General features: G+C 40.8%; 1 pseudogene; it reads left to right on the top strand.

Moving 5' to 3' along the window:
- Positions 1-3,933: 3,933 nt before the first annotated feature.
- On the top strand, positions 3,934-4,445 carry LOC134381223 (glucosamine 6-phosphate N-acetyltransferase-like; annotated as a pseudogene).
- Positions 4,446-25,979: the final 21,534 nt, after the last annotated feature.

The raw sequence follows: 25,979 nt of genomic DNA, 5'->3' as shown, positions 1-25,979 counted from the left end.
GAAATTTATTGCATTAAATGCTCACTTCAGAAGAATGGAAAGATGGCAAGTGAACAACCTAACACTTCACCTTAAAGAACTAGAAAAACAAGAACAATCCAAACCTAAAGTTAGCAGATGGAAAGAAATCATTAAGATCAGAGCAGAACTAAATGAAATTGAAAACCAAAAAACAATTCAAAAGATCAATGAATCAAAAAGTTGGTTTTTTGAAAAGATAAATAAAATTGACAAACCATTAGCATGGCTAACAAAAAAAAAAGAAGAGAGAAGACTCAAATAACAAAAATTAGAAATGAAAAAGGCAATATTACAACTGATTCATCTGAAATACAAGGAATCATTCGAGACTACTATAAACAACATTACGCCAACAAATTTGAAAATCTGGAGGAAATGGATAAATTTCTGGACACACACAAGCTCCCAAAACTGAACCATGAAGACGTAGAAAACTTGAACAGACCAATAACAATAAAGGAGATTGAAGCTGTTATCAGAAGGCTCCCAACAAAGAAAAGCCCAGGACCAGATGGATTCACAGCAGAATTTTACCAAACATTCAAAGAGGAATTGACACCGATTCTTTACAAACTATTCCAAAAGATTGAAACGGACGCAAATCTCTCAAACTCATTCTATGAAGCAAACATCATCCTGATACCAAAACCAGGTAAAGATATAACCAAAAAAGAAAACTACAGGCCGATATCCTTGATGAATATAGATGCAAAAATCCTCACTAAAATACTAGCAAACAGAATACAGCAACACATACGAAAAATTATTCATCATGATCAAGTGGAATTCATCCCAGGGATGCAAGGTTGGTTCAACATACGCAAATCAATAAATGTGATACACTATATTAATAAAATCAAACACAAGGACCATATGATCATCTCTATAGATGCTGAAAAAGCATTTGATAAAGTTCAGCACTCATTCTTGACAAAGACCCTGTATAAGTTAGGTATAGATGGAAAATATCTCAACATAATTAAAACCATATATGCCAAACCCACTGCCAATATCATCCTGAATGGGGAAAAGCTGAAAGCTTTTCCTTTAAGAACAGGAACTAGACAAGGATGCCCACTCTCACCACTCCTATTCAACATAGTGTTGGAAGTACTAGCCAGAGCAATCAGAGAAGAGAAGGAAATAAAGGGCATCCAGATCGGAAAAGATGAAGTCAAGCTGTCCCTGTTTGCAGATGACATGATCCTATATATCGAACAGCCTAAAAACCTCTACAAAAAAACTGCTGGAATTGATAAATGATTTCAGCACAGTAGCAGGATACAAAATCAACACACAAAAATCAGTAGCATTTCTTTTCTCCAATAGTGAACATGCAGAACGAGAAATCAAGAAAGCCTGCCCATTTACAATAGCCACCAAAAAAATAAAATAGTTAGGAATTGAGTTAACCAAGGAGGTGAAAAATCTCTATAATGAGAACTACAAACCACTGCTGAGAGAAATTAGAGAGGATACAAGAAGATGGAAAGATATTCCATGCTCTTGGATTGGAAGAATCAACATAGTGAAAATGTCCATACTACCCAAAGTGATATATAAATTCAATGCAATCCCCATCAAAATTCCAAAGACATTTTTCTCAGAAATGGAAAAAACTATCCAGTCATTTATATGGAACAATAAAAGACCACGCATAGCCAAAGCAATGCTGAGCAAAAAAAATAAAGCTGGAGGCATAACACTACTGGACCTTAAGCTATACTACAAAGCTATAATAACCAAAACAGTATGGTACTGGCATAAAAACAGACACACTGACCAATGGAATAGAATAGAGAATCCAGAAATCAACCCACACACTTACTGCCATCTGATCTTTGACAAAGTCACCAAGCCTATTCACTGGGGAAGGGACTGCCTCTTCAGCAAATGGTGCTGGGATAACTGGATATCCATATGCAGAGAAACTAGATCCATACCTCTCACCTTATACTAAAATCAACTCAAAATGGATTAAGGATTTAAATATACACCCTGAAACAATAAAACTTCTTAAAGAAAACATAGGAGAAACACTTCAGGAAATAGGACTGGACACAGACTTCATGAACACGACCCCAAAAGCACGGGCAACCAAAGGAAAAATAAACAAATGGGATTATATCAAACTAAAAAGCTTCTGCACAGCAAAAGAAACAATTAACAGAGTTAAAAGACAACCAACAGAGTGGGAGAAAATATTTGCAAAATATACATCTGACAAAGGATTAATATCCAGAATATATAAGGAACTCAAACAACTTTACAAGAAGAAAACAAGCAACCCAATTAAAAAATGGGCAAAAGAGCTAAGTAGGCATTTCTCTAAGGAAGATATACAAATAGCCAACAGACATATGAAAAAATGCTCAACATCACTCAGCATCCGGGAAATGCAAATCAAAACCACATTGAGATACCATCTAACCCCAGTTAGGATGGCTAAAATCCAAAAGACTCTGAACGATAAATGCTGGCGAGGTTGCGGAGAAAAAGGAACTCTCATCCATTGTTGGTGGGACTGCAAAATGGTGCAGCCTCTATGGAAAATGGTATGGAGGTTCCTCAAACAACTGCAGATAGATGTACCATACGACCCAGCTATCCCACTGTTGGGAATATACCCAGAGGAATGGAAATCATCAAGTCGAAGGTATACCTGTTCCCCAATGTTCATCGCAGCACTCTTTACAATAGCCAAGAGTTGGAACCAGCCCAAATGTCCATCATCAGATGAGTGGATACGGAAAATGTGGTACATCTACACAATGGAATACTACTCAGCTATAAAAACGAATGAAATACTGCCATTTGCAACAACATGGATGGACCTCGAGAGAATTATATTAAGTGAAACAAGTCAGGCACAGAAAGAGAAATACCACATGTTCTCACTTATTGGTGGGAGCTAAAAATTAATATATAAATTCACACACACACACACACACACACACACACACACACACACACACACACACACACACACACACACACACACACACACACAAACCGGGGTGGGGGGAAGAAGATATAAGAACCACAATTACTTGAAGTTGATACGACAAGCAAACAGAAAGGACATTGTTGGGGGGGAGGGGGGAGGGAGAAGGGAGGGAGGTTTTGGTGATGGGGAGCAATAATCAGCCACAATGTATATCGAGGAAATAAAATTAAAAAAAAAATGATTCTATTCTTTGTGCCTCTCTGGGTGGCTTTATCTGCCTTCTACATTTGTATATTTTGCAAATACTTCATAATAAATACACACAGTATTATCTTACTAAATTAAAAAAATTTTTTCAACATTTCATTCATGTTTTTTGATACCGTTTTGTTTTTCTGTAAACTCAGAGTTGAGATCAGTGGTTTCTCCGGGGGTTAAGTCGTGTGTGAGCAGGTGGGGCTGATGCAGAACCGCCCGTGGCTGGCGCAGGTCCGCACTGATCAGGGCACATCCGGATGATTCCTCTCCAGGGGACTCCCCCAACTCCCTGTTCCAGGAGCGCTTCACCGCCTGCCAAGCTCACCTCCTCTCCTTTCCCGGGAAGGATTCCAGAGGGGAGAAAGAGCAGAATCAACAGCCCTGACCCTAGAAGGATCTCAGGAGCCTCCAGGAAGGAAGAAGCCGGGGGGTGGGGTGTGTGTGTGGGGGGGGCGAGCACAGGGAGGACGGAGAGATGGGGCGGGAGCGCCGACGCCTCCTCCACTTGCGCGCGGCCCCGCGGCGTCTGGGGTAGGGGCAGGTGCAGGCGTCAGCGCTGCAGAGTCTGGACCGGGTTCCCGAGCGCGGTGCGGGCGCTGAAGCGGGATCCGTATCCGGTTCCGGTGCTGTGTACACCGATGGCTGAGAGTCCAAAGTGCCTGGAGAGGAGCGAAGACTGCGAGGCCACCAAGGACCTTTCTGGAAAGATGAAACCTGATGAACCTGTGTTTGACCCAAGTCTCCTCAAAGACGTGCACTGGAGTCAGAACACAGCGACGTTTTCTCCAGCCGTCGCCCCCACACGTCCTGGAGAAGGCTTGGTTTTGAGGCCTCTTTGCAGTGCTGACTTAAATAGAGGTTTGTTTGTTTTTTAAGGTAGTGGGGGTAGCTGAAAGATACTGGAGTTGCCAACCCTGAAGAATTTATGAACTCTTTTAAGCATGTGAAGAAATCTGGGGATTATTACGTTACAGTTGTAAAGGAGGGAGTCCTAGGACAGAGTGTTGCTACAGCAACTCTGATAATGGAACATAAATTCAGGGGAGATGTCGCTGTTAGTGATGAACGCAGAGGAAAGCAGCTTGCAAACGGTTATGATCAACCTTCACTTCGCTAAATAGAAAACAACTGTTATAAGATTCCCCTTGAGTGTCTACCACAAAAGTTTGGATATACAGTAGCCGAAGAAAACTGCATGTGTTGGAGGCTGCTAAAGTAAAAATGTTTTAAGAAAGAGAGTTGTCAAAGGCGCACATGCTACAAGGTCGTTCTCTTCCTAGGGATAAAATATTTTGCTGCAGCCCAGTGACCTCCATAAATAATGGACTGAAAAAAAATTGTAATAATGCAAGTGTAATGACATCTAGAAGATTATTTTGGGCTGGTGGGACATGCTGTGAGTTTAGATTACAAATGAATATTATAAAGGGAATGATTTTTAACCAGTAAGGGGATCACAACCCTTGGCACGGTGTTTTCTGCACCACGCTCAGCCAGTGAGCGCATGGGCCATCCCTACATAGGATCCGAATCCTGGGCCTCGGTGCTACCAGTGCCACACTCTCCCGAGTGAGCCATGGGGCCGGCCCAAAGGAATATATTTTTAATCGGATCTTTTCTTGAATTGACTTCATTTCTTGGTAGTCAAGGGTATGTGTAGTAAGGAGTTACATGTCTGCTATCTGAACTGCTCATTTAAAAAGAAATATACATTGAATAAAGGTGTTTCTTATCACACTCATAAAATTAAATAGTTTTGTTTCAAAGAAACATATCTAAATACATTTAGGATTGTATCATTTCCCATATACTAATTATGTAAAGCTGGATACGTTAGCTATTATAACTAAATATCATGCAGTCTAACATTTCTTGGTCCTAATACTGGCAAACAACCTGGCCCACCTTTTGAAGAAGTAATGAAAATTAACTTATCAAATCTGATAAGACTCAAAGCAAAACAATTTAAATGTCTTACTAAAAGCTCATATAGTTCTGTGTAGATAAAGTATCCCCTGTCTTATCTGTAAAATATAATAATCATTCATTTGTTAAGAGCAAGCATAATGGGACATCTCAGGTACAATTCAACAGTGAATTAGCAAATCTCGGCATATGTATTTCCACCCCAATTTCTCTTTTCAGGGACATCTGAAGCTTCTCTTCTGAGTAATGTTTTTATTAAAAATGGAACATTACAAAATTGGGTGGAATATCTTTAAATGTATCATATTGCATTTGTCACATGTTAAAATGTCAGTTGAAGCTTTTCTATGCACTGTGGTTATAATGGTACTGTTATCCTGGTCTGAAGTAAGAATTAGATACCTTATTAGTAGTTCTAATAAAGTAGTAGTTTTGTATTCTGTGTTTCATTAAACCCATTCACAGGATGAATAGTCTTCTGTTAGGATCATGTCTGTGCTTTTCTTTAGTCTCTATTGAACTTGTAGGTTATGTCATGGTTCATAAAGTTTTAGTTTTGTGTTCTGTTTGTAAGAAGAACTTGGAAAGTAGAGACTGCCTGTTTCTCTTCCCTTTGACTCACACCACCTCGAGTGGATTTGGGTTCCCCTCCACGTGGTCAGCTGAAGTTAGCTTTCCAGAACAGCAGAAATCTTTCACCAGTAGAGGGTGCACAACTTATCTGCTGGTGACCGCAAATGAACGGATCTGTCTCTAGCGACAGCAATAAGCTTGTCTTTTCAGGAGTCCTGCAGCTTTGGCACAACTGTAGCTTTATTAAGCAAATTCTGGTCATTAAAAACGCATGTTGGGCCGACCCCGTGGCGCACTCGGGAGAGTGCGGTGCTGGTAGCGCCAGGGACGTGGGTTCGGATCCTATATGGGGATGGCCGGTGCACTCACTGCTGAGCCCGGTGCAGACAACACCATGCCAAGGGTTGCAATTCCCTTACCGGTCAAAAAAAAAAAAAAAAAAAAGCATGTTAAAAAATAAGCTCAGTAAAAGGCAAAATTAAATGCTTTATTATATTACTAACCATTGAACGATTTGAGGTAAAATTGTCTACAAGGTTGGTATTTCAATAAATCCCTTTAAATGGTGTTCTTAAGGTCTTCTCTTAAATCGCTGTACAGGAAATTGAGTATATAGTCAGGTATAAAAAATAAAAGTAAAATTTGTGTCATTGAGGAAAATGGTGACCTTCATGAGGGTACTTCAAAAAGTTCATGTATAGATTTCCTATTACCTTCTAATTTTATTTTTCCATGAACTTTCTGAAGTACCCTCATATTTAGCTTTATTTAACAAGTGTTCTTGATTTTTTCAGCCATATTGTGAGTAAACTTGAGTATGGAAGAAGCTGCATAAAACATTTCTTAGTATATGAGCTATGTTCATCACATTTTTGAGCACTGTTTGCTTCTGAAAAGGTCTAATGACACGGCAGTTGTGATATTTATGTGCATTTCAATGACTAAGATGCACGGTAACATCTCTGAAATCTGGATGTGTTTTATGGTCAATGGCTTGTAATAGTTTAGTGAACAATATTTTCCCCTTTAATGGCACCTAAAATAAATACTGGTGTGGTTGTGATGGGATCTTAGATTTGATGAAGTGCAGTGTGTAGGTAGACTAAGAGGGGGAAGAGGGTCTGTAAAAGCAAGAAGTTTTTGTAAAATAGGCTTCAGGCTGTTCTGCAGGTGACCTACCCTTTCCTTCAGGCATGAATTGAATTCCCTCGCTTCCAACTCCAAACTTCCTCAGTGAATCCTTAAAAATATACTTGAGCAGGAATTTGAAAAAGTAAATAAAAGGTAGAGGCCAAGAGGCAGGAGGCCTCAGGGCACATATGGCCTAGAGGGCCTGGCAGGAGGCAGGAGCCTACTATAAAAGCAGTTAGAAGCCTATGAAGGGTGTGAGCCGGGAAGGAGCCTGATCTGGTTTGAAATTTGCAGGAGCGCACTCTATGGTGATGGCCCTACAGAGGGGTCCAAGCAGAGGTCCTGGAGGTCAGCATGGGCTGGAGGATGGGGAGATTAGATCCCAACATCTTCAGGGTTGGGACACAGGGAATGGGGACGCACTAACAGAATTTGGGGTGGGGAAGAGGTGTGTTCCCATCTGTGCTTTGGGAAAGTTGCCCTGATGGAGGCCTCTTCCCAGACAGGCCAGGCAGAAGGCCCAGTGGGCAGAGTGGGGCAGAGACTGGGATATCAGGGAGGGACAACCCCACAGACCCTGTCCTCCCCCCACCTGTGTGAAGGATGAGAGGACCTCAGCTTTCGGCCTGGGTGAGGTGTGTGTGGGCCCTGCTCAAGGAGCCTGGGACATGGGGCCGACAGGAGCCTAGGCCCCAGCTAGTTAGTTCAGCTTTGGGGCTGGGGTTGAAGACAGGCAGGTGCTCTTGGGTGTTTGGGCTTTGGGGTTGATGGGACATGGAGGGGACTCCAAGGTCTCAGGGATGCAGCCCCTCCATCCACCAACCTTTGTGAGCAATAGAGTGTCCTGACCCCATTTCAGAAAGACCCCAGTTCATCACTTATTGTCACCTCTCTCCAGGGTGACGGAGATGGAGACGCAAAGGATTACCCAAAGCCCATTTTTCCAGAGCAGTGAGAGGCCTGGAAGGGGTTAATTCCAGGAGATGACTTCTTCAAGAGAGAAGCCTTCCTAGGAAAATAGCCCTGAGCTAGATTTTCTCTCAGCTTTTATTGTCCAGCCAAGAAAGTTACAGAAAAGAACACAGCTGGTTAATCAGTCATAGTGAAAACATAAACTGGCTACATAACAATTTTCATTAAAGCAGGTGCAACTTAAAAATAGTTTAAGCAATTTATCGTCAAAGGAGTCATAAAACTAAGCTATGTGACATACAAAAGAACCAATGAGATAATTGTTATGGCAACACTTAGTTCCCTAGGAAACTTAGAGAAGCAGTTGAAGGTGAAATGTGAAACCAACCACTAATTGGCAGAGTAGTCTTGAAGCTTTTAACTCACATACTCTTTCATGATTAGGTTTAGCTGCACCAAGAGCATCTGCCCTTAGAGCAAGCACTTTTGCTGTGTTACAATTTTCATATCCACACTAGAGACTTCTTAGTCCTATGAAAGTTTTGTTTTTTCCCAAGCTTAGCATTTCTGTGTGCAATACTAAAAAGTTAGGTTCTTCCTCAAACTACTAGGCTTTGGCTACAAGGCTTTTGCTATAGCCTAAACTAAAGGGCTTTGGCCCTTCTAACAGCTAAGGACTGTTGTCCTACTAAGATAAAGATCCTACTAAGCTACAGCCTGATCTAAGGACTGTGGTCCTTCTAATCTAAGGGTTGCAGCCCTACTAGGCTAAAGGTTAAGGCCCTGTGAAATACATGTGCTTTATTAATGTTATTACCCTACACAACTTCTCACCTAGTGTGCTGATTTCCCTCCCCTGACCCCCACATTAACACCTTTGTCTCCACTGATTGGAAAGCTGGAGGGGGCATGGGAACAGTGACTAAGAGACAGGGGAGGGGAAATGAAGTTTGGGAGGCTGGGTGCTCCCTTAATTGGCACAGTGACCCCAAATGCTGCCACTTGAGCGTCTCGGGGCTTGGGTAGGGAGTGGGGAAAACGGCGGGATCCGGTGCTTCCTGTGGACTAGGGGGTCACCTGTTGCACGCCCACGCCATTCAGGGAGTGTCGGGATTAGATCCCTCCCAGATTGACGCAGTTGGCGGGGGGGACTTTCGGGGGCACAGGCCGCCCTGGAGGGGAGCCCACAGTGTCCCGCCCTGTCCCCCCTCTCCAGCCGCAGGGGAAGGGGGTTAGGGATCATGGAATTGAAACTTTCACAAACCGAGGGGCCGACAGGCCGCCCCTGGCTGAGTGGCGAGCGGGAAGGAGCCTCAGGTCAAGTTCAAGAAGGAAATTTACAAAGAAACAGGACAAGAGCCAAAGCTAAAGAGACTGCCCTAATAATAGGGAGGGGCCGCCCCTTGGGAGACCTGCCAGAACTGATAGAATCTCAAAATGCAGTCTCTACGGTGCTCCTTTTTCCTTCCAACTCGTGTTTTTGCTCCACGTCCCCCACCGAATTTTATCCTAAGGTAACGCACATATTTTTGTGCTTGAGTTTTTTATCCACTCCCGTTCTACTTATCTGCAAGTCTGTTTCTCTCTCTCCATCTCTCTTATACGCTCATATTTACACTCATTATATTTACTAAAAGATAGTTAATAAAACAACCTAAATGTTTCAAATTTTAATATTTATTGTACGTTATCTCAAATTTTATTGGAAATACGCCCTCTAATCAGATGGATGGGCGCTTAAGGGAATTGTTGTTGCTGGTCTCTTTTGGGTGCCTGGGGGCGATGTCCGTTGTTGTAAGTTTCAGGCAGGTGAGTTTGGCACGTGGGAGAAGGAAGAAACAGTGAGAAGGGGCCCAGGGGCAGGGAGCTCCCTGGAGACTTTCTCTGGCTGATTGATTTTGGGCTTGAGTGCATGTGGACTGTGAAGATTTGGAAACTGATTCTCTGAAAACTCCCCAAGTCCACATAGCCCCAGAAAGGCTTTTCCTACTCATCCTGGGTCCCTGGTGCCCTAAGTATACCTGGTCCCTTTACACTCTTAATAATTATTGAGAACCACGGAGAACTTTTATTAATGTGGGTTATATGTATCTGTACTCACTATAGTTGAAATTAAAACAAAAAATTTTCACATATTCATTTATTAATTCATTTAAAAATAACGATGGAACGCATTTCTTGTTAACACAAATATCTTATTTTTATGAAAAAAACGTTATTATCCAAAATAAAAAAGAGTGAAAAGAGCAGCATTCTTTCACATTTTTGCAAATCTCTGTAATACCTGGCTTCAGACAGCTGGATTCTCACAACTGCTTCTGCATCTGGCGAACTCCACCCCACACTCTTGAGAGTGAGAGTGAAAAGGGCAAATAACCTCTAGCGTCATCATAGACACGGTTTTGACCTCATGGACCCCCTGAAAGGATTCCGGAGGCCCTCGGGGGTCCCCACTACACTGTGAGAGCTGCTGCCGCTGATCAAGGGAGCCAAGCTCCAAAGGGTATGGGGGAGTTGGAAGGGGTTGGATGCGGGGGAGGGGGCGTCACCACGGGCATGTTTGGGCTCCATTTACTTGACCCTTCATGGGCCCAAGGAAGCTCCCCTCACACCCCCACCACGCAGGTGGCTCCAGGATGGAATCCTGTGCATAATTATTTTAGGATTCATCCAAGTTGTCATGCACAGAGTATTTTAATTGGATAATTTTTGTAATGTAATAGCAAAACACTGCAAACCTACATGTGTGGCGACAGTAACGATTAGGTAAATTACAGTATTCCAAAGCCAAATACTCTGCAGCCATCAAAGAGAAAGTAGGAGAGAATGAGCTCAGTGGGAATAGTCTCTGGACCTATTAAGCAGATATCATAGAATATACAACAATGTGCACATTATGATCTTTTCGTGTGTTTTTGAAAAATTGAACAATGCATATGTAACTGGAAAAGACGCAAGCAACTACTTGAAGTAACTGGTCATGTCTGGCTAGATGAAGGGCCTGCAGAGGAAGGTTTGCAGGATGTAAAAACGTGACGTCATCTATCCAGCCAGTTAGCTCAGTTGGTTAGCCCCAAGCCGTGGGTTCCGAGCTCCTTTACGCCAGCTACCAAGAGGAAAAAATAAGAAACCGTAAAGCTTTTAAATCTCGTAGCAAATCTCGTAGCAATGAATGGTGTTCCCCTTGTTTGGTTCTTAAAGAAAGGTAGGAGGGGTCATCTCGGCAGCGGGAACGTGCTCCGCGTCTGCCCTTCCGCGCCGTCTGCCTCCGGGAGCTCCTGTGCCCCGCCCCCGCCGCCGCGCCTCGCGTCCAATCGCAGGGCTCAGCTCCAGAATTCGAATCGCCATTTTCGTTTGAGTCTGGTAGGCGCGGCGAGCGGCCTCCCGGTCCGGCGGGCGGGCAGAGCAGCGGGGGCTGCGGGCCGGGCGGGCGGCGGTGGACACAGGCGGAGCGTCGCGGGCTCCTCCTGTTGAGGACTTCGGAGGCTGGGCCGCCGGGTCCCTCCGGGCTCTGGCGAGGGGGTCTCGGGGGAACTCCCGGCAGGGCGGGCCCTGGGGCAGCTTCGTGGCCGCGGTTCCCACGGGTCAGTAAGGTGCGGGCCTGCGGGCCGGGGCGGCGGCATCGGGGAGGGGACAGGAGACCCTGTTTGGTCACTTGACATGTCACTTCTCAGAGACTCCACGTTCAGAGCGCCCTACCTGTCCTGCAGCGGAAGAGTCGCTTGTCGGTCGGCGTCTGCAGACATCTGAGGCCTGTCCTCCCTCTACCGGCCGTGCTCAGCGTCCTGTGTAGAACGTGGGGCCAGCGGGACGCTGGTGACCGTCCAGAGGAGCGGGGTCGAGGCCTTCGCTGAGCCCGAGGACTCGCGTGTGGGAAGGTGAACCCGGGCCCGCGCCTCAGCTCAGAAAGACGGACGCGCCCTGATCCCGCATGAAGTCCAGAGACGGGCTCTGGGACTAGTTCCCGCCCTCCAGGTTCCTGGTACTTCCCTGCACATTTTCACCTGGACGTAGTTGTTTATTACTAAGTAAAAGTCTGAAAATGTTCACATAGTTAAGTGTTTTTTTTAAAACAAGCAAAAGTTTAAAAATTGACTTGATAGAAATCTTGCGGTGGTGAAAGATGGAGATGATTCTCAAGCCTAATTCGCTTCAGGAGTCTTGAGAGGACACTGTGCACCCGAGTTCCTCCCCTGGCTATTCTGCACACTATGGGAATGAAGGAAGGAGGCGCAGCCCTTGTCTCTTGGCTTTTTTTGGAAAAAAGAAAATGGGAGAGAAAGCCCTCTTGCTCGTGTTTTGAGAACTGTTGCCTTCCTGTTGTGGCAATAACCCCGTGCCAACCTAAGAGGCACAGTTACTAACAGCGCCCCTTTTCATTCTTCAACGTTTCTCCCTGTGTGGCCTAGCCTCTGACCCCCATGCTGGCCTCATCCCATTCTCCCAGCCCCATCACCTACCAAGGTCAACCCACTTAAGGCATTCCAAGCTCTTGCTCCCCTTGGTGCTTTACACAGTTGGAATTTCATGACTGGAATTTTCTGCCCACCCTATGCTTTAGTCATTCCTTTCCCTCTTTCAGGTATGTGTTTAAATGTTACCTAAAAACAAGACTTTAATGAAAGCTTGTCTTTCCTAACACCACAATTTCAGTGATGAGTTGTTGGTTTGCCTTTTCTGCTAGGCTAAGCTCCCCAAAGGGCAAGGACTATCTTGTTAATAATTAGGTACTCAGGGCCAGGAATGATGACCGGCATGTAAGAAGTGACCAATATATTACACTCTAGTAAGTGTGCAGTAGAAATATGGGCTGGAGATGGGAACTTGTAATCAGTAGATGGCAGTGGTTCTCACAAGAGGGCAACTTTACAAGGTGACATTTGGCAAGGTCTGGAGACTTCCGTGTCACCATGGGGGAGGGACTTGCCACTGTGATGACTGAGCAGAGGGCAGGGGTGCTGCTGAACATTCCTGCAGTGCACAGAACAGCCCCAAACAAGAAGTGTCTGGTCCAAAATGTCAGCAGTGCCGAGGCTAAGAAACACTGATCTACAGTAATCTTCCTGCCAAACAAATTCTCATCTCTATTTTGAGATCATCTCTATTTTGCTGGGATGTTCTGATACCTAAAAATCAAATTCTCTTCTTGGGGTAAAAGAAGCTGTTCACTTTCCCTAGCTTCCTTTCTCTTCAAAAGATAAACAATAAACATTTCAGTCTCAAATGGCAGTCATTTTAGTTAGTATACAGTAGTACCTAAGTATATTTTTATACAAGATTTTATAATTTAGAAACTAATTCATAAGTGTTTGGTCATATGACATGGGTAGGAAAGAGATATGCTTAGACTCCAAAGGTTCATTTGGAGAACAGACAGGACATTACATAGTTTGTTCAAACTTTCTAATCCACAAGATAGAACAGGAGCACCAGACTCCAGGAACCTGCTAATGAGCTCTTAGGGTTATTAGTTTATGTGTAGGTTTATTCTGCTGTTTTGCCATATGTTAGCTTTCTGTGGAAAAGACCAGTTGAATCCAGATATTGTTTTTTGTGGCTTGCAGATTAGTATTTTTAATGTCAGCAGACTTTTGATTCTGTCACTTAGTACAGTATAGTTTTAAAATAATGAAAAGCTCACACATAATGTGCATTTACTGAGTGTGCAGCAAATGAGTGAGTATACATCTCATTTTATGTTTCAACAACACCATGATGTAGGGGCCAATGTAATTTCTTTTCTGTATAGAAAGAAACTGAGGCACAGAGCACATAAAATATACCCCACTTTGGGGGATGATTAAAGCTTTAAACATATATAAACTTACAAACAAACATACATCAACTTTTTTTTTAAAGCAGAGTGTTAAAAATAGTCATTCTCCAAAACTGATATAATTACACTTTTAGTTTGTCTAAGTATAGCTGTTTATATAAAAGGTAATTCAATTTGTATTCTAGTATTTTCTATGATTTTTTTTTTTTAAAGGCTGGTCAAGTGAAGCAGTGGGAGTGGAGAAGGAACAAAGAAATTTGTAATTAGTTGTGATGAATTAGTCTGAAACACCACTACACTCAGACCACCTCCATCATAATTATTTTAAAATACTTTAAGTTTTAAAGATCTAAAGGAGTTGTTTATGTAATACTTGTAAAAATCGTTTGCAAATGCAAAGGTCATTTACATTGCCCATTTTTTTTAAATTTAAAAAATTTAATTTACACAATAATTGTACATATTTATGGGGTACAGTGTGATGTTTCAATATCTGTGTACATTGCATAATAGTCAAGTCAGAGTAGTTATTTATTTTTATTTTTATTTTTTCAAAGAAAGATGAGTGGTAAGGGGATCTTAACCCTTGACTTGGTGTTGTCAGCACTACACTCTCCCAAGTGAGCCACAGGCCGGCCCTCAAATCAGAGTAGTTATATCCATCATGTCAGCAATTATAATTTCTCTGTGTTGGGAACATTCAAAATCCTCTCTTCTAGCTATTTGAAAATTTAGAATAAACTATTGTTAACTGTAGTCACCCTGCAGTGCTATAGAACTCTAGAACTTGTTCCTCCTATCTAGCTATAATCTCGTGTCTGTTACCTAACCTCTCTCTTCCCCTTCCCATCCTCTGCCTGCCACTATTCTACTCTCTACTTCTATGAGGTCAACTTATTTAGCTTCTGCATATGAGTGAAAACATACTGTATTTATCCTTCTGTGTTTGGCTTTTTCCACTTAACATAATGTCCTCCAGGCTTTTCTATGTTGCCACAAATGACAGGATTTCATTCTCTTTTTTATGGCTGACTAGTATTCCAGTGTGTGTATATACTACATTTTCTTTATCCATTCATCTGTTGATGGACATTTAGGTTGATTTCATATCTTGGCTATTGTAAATAGTGCTGTAGTGTACATGGGAGTGCAGGTATCTCTTTGACATACTGAGTTCCTTTCCTTTGGATATATACCCAGCAGTAGGATTGCTGGATCATATGGTAGTTCTAGTTTTTAGTTATTTGAGGAACCTCCACACTGTTTTCCATAATGGCTATACTAATTTACATTCCCACCAATACTATATAAGAATCCAGGAAATTCTTAAAGGGCCACAAAAAACGATTACATTATATAATGTTAAATATACTAACTATCCTGATTTGAGCATCACATATTGCACACAGGTACACAGGTAATGACATTCAACTCTGTACCCCACAGAAATGTACTATCAACTATTTTACAATAAAAAAAAAGTTTTCGTTTCTCCACATCATGGATAGCTTTTGTTATTTTTTGTATTTTTGATAATATTCATCTTAACTGGGGAGAGATGATCATTGGTGGTCTTGATTTGCATTTCTCTGATGATTAGTGATATTGAGCTTTTTAAAAATATTCTTGTTGGCCATTTGTTTGTCTTTTGAAAAATGTCTATTCAGATCATTTGCTAATTTTTAAAATTGGATTTATATATATATATATAATTTTATTTATTATCTTTTTTTTTTTTTTTTTTTGCTGTTGAGTTAAGTTCCTTGTGTGTTCTGGATACTAACCCCTTTCAGATGAATAGTTTGCAAATATTTTCTCTCATTCTGCAGGTTGTCTCTTCACTCTGCTGTTTGTTTCCTTTGCTGTGCTGAAGCTTTTTAATTTGATATAATCCCATTTGTCTATTTTTGCTTTTGTTGCCTGTGCTTTTGAGGTCTTACTCATAAAATCTTTGCTTAGATCAATGTCCTGAAGCATTTCCCCTATGTTTTCTTCTAGTAGTTTCATAGTTTGGGGTCTTACATTTAAGCATTTAAGTGTTTAATCCATTTTGAGTTGATTTTTGTATATGCTGAGAGATAGGGGTCTATTTTCATTCTTCTGCATATGGATCTCCAGTTTTGCCAGCACCATTTATTATAGACTGTTCTTTCCCCATGTATGTTCTTGGTGCCTTTGTCAAAAATCAGTTGGCTGTACATATGTGGATATATTTCTGGGTTTGTTATTCTGTTCCATTAGTCTGTCTGTTTTTTTGCTGGTACCACACTGTTTTAATTACTATAGCTTTGTAGTATATTTTGAAGTCAGGCACTGTGATGCTTTTCTTCTAGCTTTGTTCTTTTTGCTCAGGATTGCTTTGGCTATTTAGAGTCTTCTGTGTATCTGTATGAATTTTAGGAATTTTTTTTTCTATTTCTGTGAAGAATGTCATTGGTATTTTGATAGGGACTACATTGAATCTGTTTTGGGTAGTATGGTCATTTTTAACACTATTAATTTCTTCCAATCCATGAACATGGGTTGTGTCCACTTTTTTGTGTTATCTTCAATTTCTTTCATCAGAGGGTTATAGTTTTCCTTGTAGAGATCATCCACCCCCTTGGTTAAATTTATTCCTAGGTATTTTATTTTCTTAGTAGTTATTGAAAATAGGGTTGATTTCTGGATTTCTTTTTCAGATAGTTTATTATTGGCGTATAGAAATGCTACTGATTTTTGTGTGTTGATTTTTTTTTTTGTCCTGCAACTTTAGTGGGTTTATCAATTCTAAGAGTTATGTGGTAGAGTCTTTACATTTTTCTCTATGTGAGATTGTGTTGTCTCAAACAGGGACAATTTACCGCCTCATTTCCAGTTTGGATGCCCTTTATTTCTTTCTCTTGCCTGATTGCTCTGGGTAGGACTTCCAGTGCCATGTTGAATAATAAGAGTGGTGAAAGTGAGCATTCTTACATTGTCCTGGTTCTTAAAGGTACATTCCTTCTCTGCCTAATTTGTTGAGAGTTTGTATCTTGAAGGAATGTTGAACTTTATCAAATGCTTTTTCTGCATTATTGATAATGAGCATATGTGATGTATCGTGTTTGTTGGTTTGTGTATGTTGAATCATCCTTGCATCCCTGGGATAACTGCAAAGTCATTTTACATTGCACATTTTGTTTTGTTATTCCTTTATGTCATTATATTTACAGATCAAACATACTAGTCAAATTCTGTTCTATTTTGAAAAATTGAGGCAATTTTTAAAGAAGTTGCAACAACCAAAAAAAAAAAAACAAAACCTTAATTCTTTTATATTAAGGGGTATCAAATGTGACATCCATGTCCAGCTTCCTGTAGTATTGAAACAACACAGCAAAATTGAAATCAGAGAGCAGGAGGTAAGTGGATTTTTAGAAGTTGATTTTTAAAACTTTTTAGTTCACTTTTTATCTATTCATTTGTAAAATATTTTATCCTTTCTTTCCACTTGAAGGTAATATTGTATAATTTAAGTTCCACAAATCCAGCACAAGTCAATGGATCTGCTATTGAAGAACCCATACAACTGAAATATGTGAAGATGTAATAACTATTGTTGATCGATCTTTCAGGTAGGTAAGAACTAATTGGGTTAACAAAAAATGGCACCTCCTGATTAACCATAAACTAGTGTCCCAGTTTTGCTGTGATTCTTCTTTAGTGTTGATGAATATTAAATCTTTCATATTTTCTTTCTCAAAACTAATCTTAATCTAAAAGCATATGGATCCAGAAGGAATGATAAGAGGGGCTCAATGTGATGGAATTCAAGGATTTGAGTGCACATTATTATGTAGAAGAAAGGTGACCTAGCCCTAAAGGAGTTTGTTATTTTGTGAGTGTTGTGAAACCTCATGAGTTTTTTTGTTTCTTTTTTTATTTTAAAGAATAAAAATAAATATTCTATTTTATAGGTACTAAACAAAATATACAAGTCAGGTTACCATGCTGTGAACACCCTTGTGATTACCACCTGTTATAGACTGAATTGTGCACTCCCAAAATTCATATGTTAAAGTCTTAACTCCCAGTACCTTAGAATGTGACTGTAGTTGGAGGCAGGGCTTTTAAAGAGGCAATTAAATTAAACTGAGGCCATTATTATGATGGGCCCTAATCCAGTGACTGGTGCCATTATAACTAGAGGAGATTAGGACACAAAGAGATACACAGGGAAGCAGGTGAACAAAGGAAAAACCATGTGAAGAGGCAGGAAGAGTGCAGCAGTCTGCAGGCCAAGGAGAGAGGCCAAAGAAACCAGCCCCACAGACACTTTTATCTTGGACTTCAGCCTCCAGAACCATGAGAAGAGAATTTCTGTTGTTTAATATATCCAGTCTGTGATATTTTGTTATGGAAGCCCTGGTAAACTAATACACCATCCAAGTCATAAAGAACATTTCCAGAAGCTTCTTTTGTGCGGTCTTTTACTCACTGCTTCATTTTCTAAGTTAACCACCACTGTAGCTTTTGTGATATAAAATTCTGTGGAGTTTTACTACCTGAGCATTGATCTTTGATCAGTACAGTTTTGTCTGTCTTTGTGACATGTGTGTGAGAGTCACAGCATGCTGTGTGTCTGTATAGTGTGTTCGTTCTAACTGTGTAAACATTTCATTGAGAAAAACATGCACAAGATACACAAAAATAAGCATAATTATACACAATTTATTTGTTCTGGAAGGGCATTTGAGTAATTTCCAGTTTTGAAATGTGCTTTATGATCAAATACGATTAATTTTTTACTAATCTGTCCCATGTATTTGTATATGTGCTGCCGAAGCGAGCACAACTGTCCCATGTATTTGAAAGTAATGTGTGTTCTACTGCCATTGGACTCAGTGATCTGTCTATATATATGTATGTGAGATTCAAATCTTTTATATTCTTAATAATTTTTCCCCTGCTTATTTGTCACTCTAAGAGATGTGTTGAAGTCCTCCACTGAGGATTTACTTATTTTTCTTTTTTAAAACTCTTAGTTTTTTGGGCCAGCCCGTGACTCACTTGGGAGAGTGCGGTGCTGATAACACCAAGGCCACGGGTTCGGATCCTATATAGGGATGGCCGGTTGGCTCACTGGCTGAGCGTGGTGCTGACAACACCAAGCCAAGGGTTGAGATCCCCTTATCGGTCATCTTTAAAAACAAACAAACAAATAAAAAAAAACTCTATTAGTTTTTGCTTTATTCATTTTAAGGTGTCCAATGGTATGAAACTTTAGAATTATATCCTCCTAGTACATACAATTCTTTATCATTTAGAAATGTCCTCTGCCTTTAGTAATACTTTTTGTCTTAATGTTTCCTTAGATGATAAATATATCTACTGTAATTTTCTTCTGATTAGTGCTTACATAGTGTAACTTTTTCCACCCCCTTGATTTCAACAGTTTGTGATCATTATGGTTTAGGTTTTCTCTTGGAAACTGCTGTCAGGTGAATTTTTGTTTTTAATTGGAATATCCTCTTGATGGATTGACCCTTTTATTATTTGACCTTTTTATCACTGTAAAATGTCCTCTGTCTCTGTGAACAATTTTTGTCATAAATTCTCTTTTGTCTCATGTTAGTATAGGCACTCCAGTCGTCAACTGGTTGCTGTTTGCATGGTGTATCTTGCCCCATGCTTTTACTTTTAAACCACTTGTATCTTTTTTTTTTTTTATAAGATGACTGGTAAGGGGATCTCAACCCTTGGCTTGGTGTTGTCAGCACCACGCTCAGCTAGTGAGCAAACCGGCCATCCCTATATAGGATCCGAACCCGTGGCCTTGGTGTTATCAGCACCACACTCTACCGAGTGAGCCACGGGCCGGCCTAAACCACTTGTATCTTTAAATCTAAATTGTGTTCCTTGTAGGCAGCATATAATTGGATCATTTAGAAAATCCATTCTGCTATATGGATGTCTGCCTCCATTCCTGCTTTCATTTGTATTAAATAAGTATTTTCTCATACACCACTTAAATTCCCTGGTCATTGTTTTTTTTTTTTTTTTACCATGCTTCTGGTGAGTTTTTCTTTATTTGTAAAAGCTATTTTTATTTAATATAGACTTCTCTGTATGAAGTCTTTGATGTGGAACCGAGACTAGAACTATTTCCCCCAAGTGAGATACTGTTCACATTGAGATTGAGGTGATTACAGACCTCCAACAAGGACTGGTAATGGATCTTTGGGGGACGGACTTGATTCAGTACTCTACTACCATGAGATGCAGTTTCAGGTGGCTGACTGCTTGAGATTTTACTGAGGTGACATCTAAATTCAAATTGGGTCATTTTGATTACATTCCCAATTTTCATTATTCAGAATAAAACGTTGCTTCTATGAACTGATCCCTGAGTTCTGCTAGAACAATTATGTATCTTGTTACATATAGCTTCCTATGATGTGCCTGTCTTGTTCAGACACAAATTACGTGGGAAACTGAAAAGATCATAATGTCCTGAAGTAAAAGTATGGCTTTGTAGTTAACCTGAGGTATGTGACTTCACAATGTAGTAACAAGTCAGTTGCCACCAGGCTTGCTGGTTGACCTTCAAGCCCTCAGATGACTTCCATGGGCACGAACTGGAGGAAACCCAGTTTTGCTCTCAAAGGTAGTAGGTTCTCACATAGAAGTAACTCAGGCAGGGCCGGCCTGTGGCTCACTTGGGAGAGTGTGGTGCTGACAACACCAAGTCAAGGGTTAAGATCCTCTTACCAGTTATCTTAAAAAAAAAAAAAAGCAACTCAGGTATACCGCTGAATTATAACCAGGCTGGTCAGCGATCAAAAATAAATCTGGGTCTTCAACCTCCGACAATGGTGTTCCAAAAGAAACTTGAGTCAACTTATCTAAGTTTTTATTATAAAAACACTTTTCTAACTCTAAATTTATTTTTATGAGAAAGGTAATATCTTGACAAAGCCTGAAATTTGTTCGTTGGTCCTTAGACATTAGCCAGATATGGAGGCTTTAGCCATAGGGTACAAATCTTTGATTTGTCTGTCTGTCATTCTACACACTGCAGGTATGAAAATGAAAGTCATTTGAATGAAAGCCAGTCAACGGAATTTCCAGGACAGACATGAACAGGTGATGGGAAATATCCAAGTTAGAGCTCTGATTCTTTTTTGATGATTTGAAATCATTTGTAAGCACTTTGATGAATGATTTCTTAACTTTAAGTCAATGGCAAGTGAGGGTTGCTTAGTGGTTAGAGTAGGAAAATGTAACTAAGGTATTACAGCTCGTTGAACTTAGACATATTAAAATAATCTAAAACTGTATTTTCTCTTCTATTCAAAATGAGAGCACTAAGTTGTTCTTATACTTTTGACCAAAAAGGCCACTAGTGTATGTTATGATCTTATCTTCTTACAGGCGTGCAATTAGGACAGCCCTACCATGTAGAAATAACATTTGGGGGCTATGGTATCTGATGGTTCATTTTTCCTCCCAGTCATCGTACTCATCTATCTTTATGTGTCTGAAATAACCACATTATGAAAATTGTGAGTGCCGAAGATGATTACCAATTTTGAAAGATGGAAGAGAGTTACTGTACTTTGCTATGTGACAGAATCCTATATATTGAGTATATGAGTGTAGACCAGATATTCCAGTGGTATAGCACATTAAAACACAGTTCTGGGCACATTGTTAGTGATTTAATGGGATTTAGTAGGGTTAGGATAGGTCCTGAGAATTTCTATATTTGTTTGTTTACTATGTTTTAGGATACCACTCCGACTAGTTTCATATGAGCTCACTGGAATTCCTTGGCTTAGGAGGCTAATCCTAGGTGCACCTGAATTAGCAACAGGCACTTAAATTTCATGGTCCCTGCCATGTTTAGTATTGCTTCTTCTCTAGAGGGTGACTCTAATGTTGAGCCTCCTGCTCCTCAGCTCCTGTGGTGAAAAGCTAACTGAAGAGGTAAGAGATGAGAAGTAACTTATCCTAGCCACCCAGCTCTGTGCATATGGGATTTAACTGTGGGAGTCTGACTTCTGAGCCCCTCCACTCTTAACTGGTAAGCTGCACTGCTGCCAGGGTGTTTTGGATTTTATTCATCAAGAGAAGCTTCTGAGCAGTTTTCAACAAGGAAATATGACATTAAAATTAAAAAAAAAAAAAAAAAAAAGAAGCAGTAGGGTGCCCTCACCAGCAGTCCAAGCTTGGGGACTCACAGGGGCAGACCAGTCCAGTTGGTCCCTTGGGCAGGCCAGACCAGGAGGCCCTTAGCACCAAACCAGGCCAGAAGGGCCCTGGTATAGGCTAGGCCTGGGGGCCTGGAACCCTCAGCAGAAAGGGGGCCCTTAGTGGCAGGGGGACCCTAATGGCAGGAGACCATGTGGGACAGACCAGTTAGAGGGGGGCCCTACAGCAGGCTAGGCCAGTGGGTCCTTTGGGCATGTCAGGTCAGGATGGCCCATAGTGGCAGGTGGTCCCTTAGCAACAGGCCTGGCCAGGGGGCCACTTAGTGCCAGATCAGGACTTGGAGGTCCTTAGTCGCAGTCCAGGCCAGACCATGGGGACCTTAGCAGAAGGCCAGGCCAGTGGTGCCAATAGCTGCAGATCAGTTTAAGCCAGGGAGGCCTTTAGCAGTCCAGGCCAAGCCAGGGGGACCCTTGTAAAGTTTTATAATTTATACCGTACCAGAAATTTTGTAGTTTCCTCAGAATCCATAGTCACATCTTTTTTTTCTACTCCCATGTTTGTGTATTTTTATTTTTATTTTTATTTTTATTTATTTATTTTTTTTTAAAGGGGAGCTACTTTTTTATTGCCAAGAATTATTTTTTAACTCATATTATGAACCTTCTTCTTTCTTTTATTCCTGTTACAGTCTGACCTTTTTTTTATTATTATTTACTGTAATAGATTTTCTTAAGAAGAGGAGAATACAACAAAGATATTTGGAAAAACATTTCTTCCAACATCATGTTTCTAAATCCCATAAAAAGAACTTTTTCTTTTTTTTTTTTTTTTTTTCTATTTTTCTATTTTTTTTTTAAATTTTATTTTGTCGATATACATTGTAGCTGATTAATGCTCCCCATCACCAAAACCTCCCTCCCTTCTCCCTCCCCCTCTCCCCCCCAACCATGTCCTTTCTGTTTGTTTGTTGTATCAACTTCAAATAATTGTGGTTGTTATATCTTCTTCCCCCCCCCCCCGGTTTGTGTGTGTATGTGTGTATGTGTGTGTGAATTTATATTGTGTATTTTTATTTGAATCAAATTTATTTAACTAAAATAAACACCAAAAGTGAATACATGGTTTTTGTTGGGTTTTTATTAGTCAAATAACTGTCTTTCAGTTTTATTAATCTATCAATTCTACTGATGTCCCCTGTCCTGATAATCTGATTTTATTTTTTTATGTTTAGTATTTCCATTCTCCTGTGACTCTTATATTCGTTATTTTCTTAATTTCTAATGATGAGTAAGTAATTTAAAAATATTTTAATATTTATTGTTTAATAATGACATATAAGGGAATGAATTTGCTTCATACATTTGTATGTCATTAAGATATTTTATCTGCTACATTTTAGCAATTTAATTGTAATGGGCATTAGTATGATTTTCTCCTCTTTTTTTTTAATCCTAGTTGAAGTTTGCCCATCTACTTGAGGTTTCTTGAATTTGTGGATTGATGTATTATACCCATTTTTTTTTTGTATTATTATTATTATTATTTTTTTAAATTATTATTATTATACCCATTTTGGAAAATCCTCAGCCATCCCACCTTCAATGACTGCTGTATCCCCCTTCTCTCTCCTCTCTCTGTCCCCCTCTGAGCCCAAGTACACACACGCAGTTGTAATGAGGCTCATCCACCTCTGCTTCTGTCTTCCTCAGGGAAGGCCCTTCAGGGATTTGGATGGAAATTCTAGTGGGTCACTGGTCAATCATGAAAGACTGTGACAAATCCACTTGTCATCTTTAGCAGTTTCAGCTTGCTTCTTTACTGCACACATCCTGCAGCTTTCAAATGTGGCAAAAATCTTGAGGGACCAATCAGCAGCCCTGTCCCTCAGGAAACATAATATCTCAAGCACTTTGAGATTCAGGAGATTTTACTCTGACTTTTAGGAAACCTTGGCCTGGCTCTTCAATCCTCTACACCCATCTTCAGAACCTACAGAACGTCTTGTAGAAAACACCAACCACATCGTGAGACAGGAGGTGCTCAGTTTCCCTGGGCCCAGGTTTCCAGACATGAGCCTGCATTTCCAGCCACTCCCTGAGGTCTCAGGACCCTCCTCTAGGCCCTCCCCTAAAGGAAATCTACTGTTGCCAGTTAGACCTTGTTTTAGTCCGTTTTGTGTTGCTATAACAAATACCTGAGAGTGGGTAATTTATAAGGAAAAAAGGTTTATTTGGCTTACGATTCTAGGACAGCTGCATCTGGCATGGGCCTCAGGCTGCTTCTACTTGTGGTGGAAGATGGCAGGCAGCTGGTGGGTACAAGCAGATCACATGGCGAGAGAAAGCAAGAGAGAGGAAGCAAGAGAGAGAGAGAAGGTGCCACGGTCTTTTTAAGCAACGAGCTCTCACAGGAACTAATAGAGCGAGAACTCTCTCATTAACCCCCCCTCCCCCAGGGAGAGCATTAATCCATTCATGAGGGATCAGCCCCCATGACTCAATCAGTTTCCAACACTGCCACTTTGGGGATCAAATTTCCACATGAGTTTTGGAGGGGACAACACATCCAAACTCCATCAGACCTATATTCAGCACCAACATGGGGAAAATGAGACCACAAAATGCTGGCTTATGCAAATCCAGTGGCTGGGCATGCTCAGTAGAGAGGGAGTTATGTAACTCTGGTAGCTGAATGACTTTCCACTACAGAAGCTAGAGAGTACAGAATACTCTCAAATATGTCTGGTGCCTGTGATAGGATGTGACCAAGAAGAGACCAACTGAGCATGTGGAAGACTATGTTACATAACTGGGAACCACACTTTTTATTGAACATTTATTAGACAGTGAAACTGTAAAAGCCAGATCCCAGCAGAAGGCGGGTCTGGTGTTTGCTCTCCTGGAGGCAGCCTGCACTCTGCCTGTGGAGTGCGAATTTCTTTCTCTTTGTATCAAACTTACCTTCAGCGAGCAGCTGCTCACTCTCTTGAGCCAGCCTGCACTTGGTACTGAACTTTAAGTGTGTATTGCTTGCTTTTGTGTTAAACTTGGTGTGGGCCCTGCTCAGTCTCTGGCGCTAGGCTTCTCTCTCTCTTTCTGTCAAATCTGTATCTCTTCTTTGTTACGTTAAACCTGTTCTCACTTTGTCCTGTGACTCCACTCTTGAATTCTTTCTTGTGGTGGAGTCAAGAGCCCAGTAAGAGGATGGGGTGGGTTGAGACCGACTACTGGGACCCCACAGACATCAGTCAGTGCTTCTCAAGTTGTGTGATTTCTGACGCCAGCACCAATCATGAGTGACCAACACTTCCCTGGTTTCTCTGTACCCCACGTGGGCCAAGTGTGATCATCAGTCCCTACTGAAAATTAGCAAAAACCCGGCCCTAGAAGTCTCCTATGAAATTCAAGTTGAATGAATTATTGTTTCCACAACTCTGTTATGCCTTCAAAAATAGGATTTTTATGGTTTATCTGGCTTTTTCCTATCTATATCCTAATGAGAAGCTTAAGTCATGGCACATTTGTTTTTTAACAGCTTTTATTGAGCTATAATGTACATGCCATACAATTCACCCATTTAATGTGTGTGATTCAATGGATTTTAGTACACTCTAAGTTTTGCAATTATCACAGCAATTGTAGAACACTTTCATTACTCCAAACCTAAATCCCTTAGGCATCATCCCATTATTCCATCCCCTCCAATCCTAGGCAACCATTAATCTACTTTATTTTCCTACAAATCTCCTTATTTTGGATATTTAATAAAAAGGGTATCATACATGATGGGGTCCTTTGTGACTGGTCTCTTTCACTTAGCATAATGTTTTCAAGGTTCATGAGAAGTTGTAGCATGTGTGAGTACTTCAGTGCTTTTTATGACAGAACAATGTTTGTATGAATATCCCACATTTTGTTTATTCATTCATCAGTTCATGGACACTTGGCTAGTTCCACCTTTAGACTATTGTGAATTCTGCTGCTATGACCATTGGTATTCAAGGTTTTGTGTGGATGCAAAGTTTTATTTCTCTTGGCATATACCTAGGAGGTGAAATGCTGGATCATGCAATAACTACACTGAATAATTTGAGGACCTTTCAGGCTGTTTCCAAACTGGCTGCACCTTTGTACAGTTTTCCCAGCTGTGTGTGAGGGTTTTAGTTTCTCCATATCCTTACAACCCTGTTTTTATGCATCTTTGTGATTATAGCCATGGTAGTGGGTGTGAAGTGATATCTCACTGTGGATTTTATTTGCA

The sequence above is a fragment of the Cynocephalus volans genome, chromosome 6 (genome assembly GCF_027409185.1).
Source record: "Cynocephalus volans isolate mCynVol1 chromosome 6, mCynVol1.pri, whole genome shotgun sequence".
NCBI classification, from domain to species: domain Eukaryota; kingdom Metazoa; phylum Chordata; class Mammalia; order Dermoptera; family Cynocephalidae; genus Cynocephalus; species Cynocephalus volans.
This window is presented reverse-complemented; position numbering and strand designations above follow the sequence as displayed.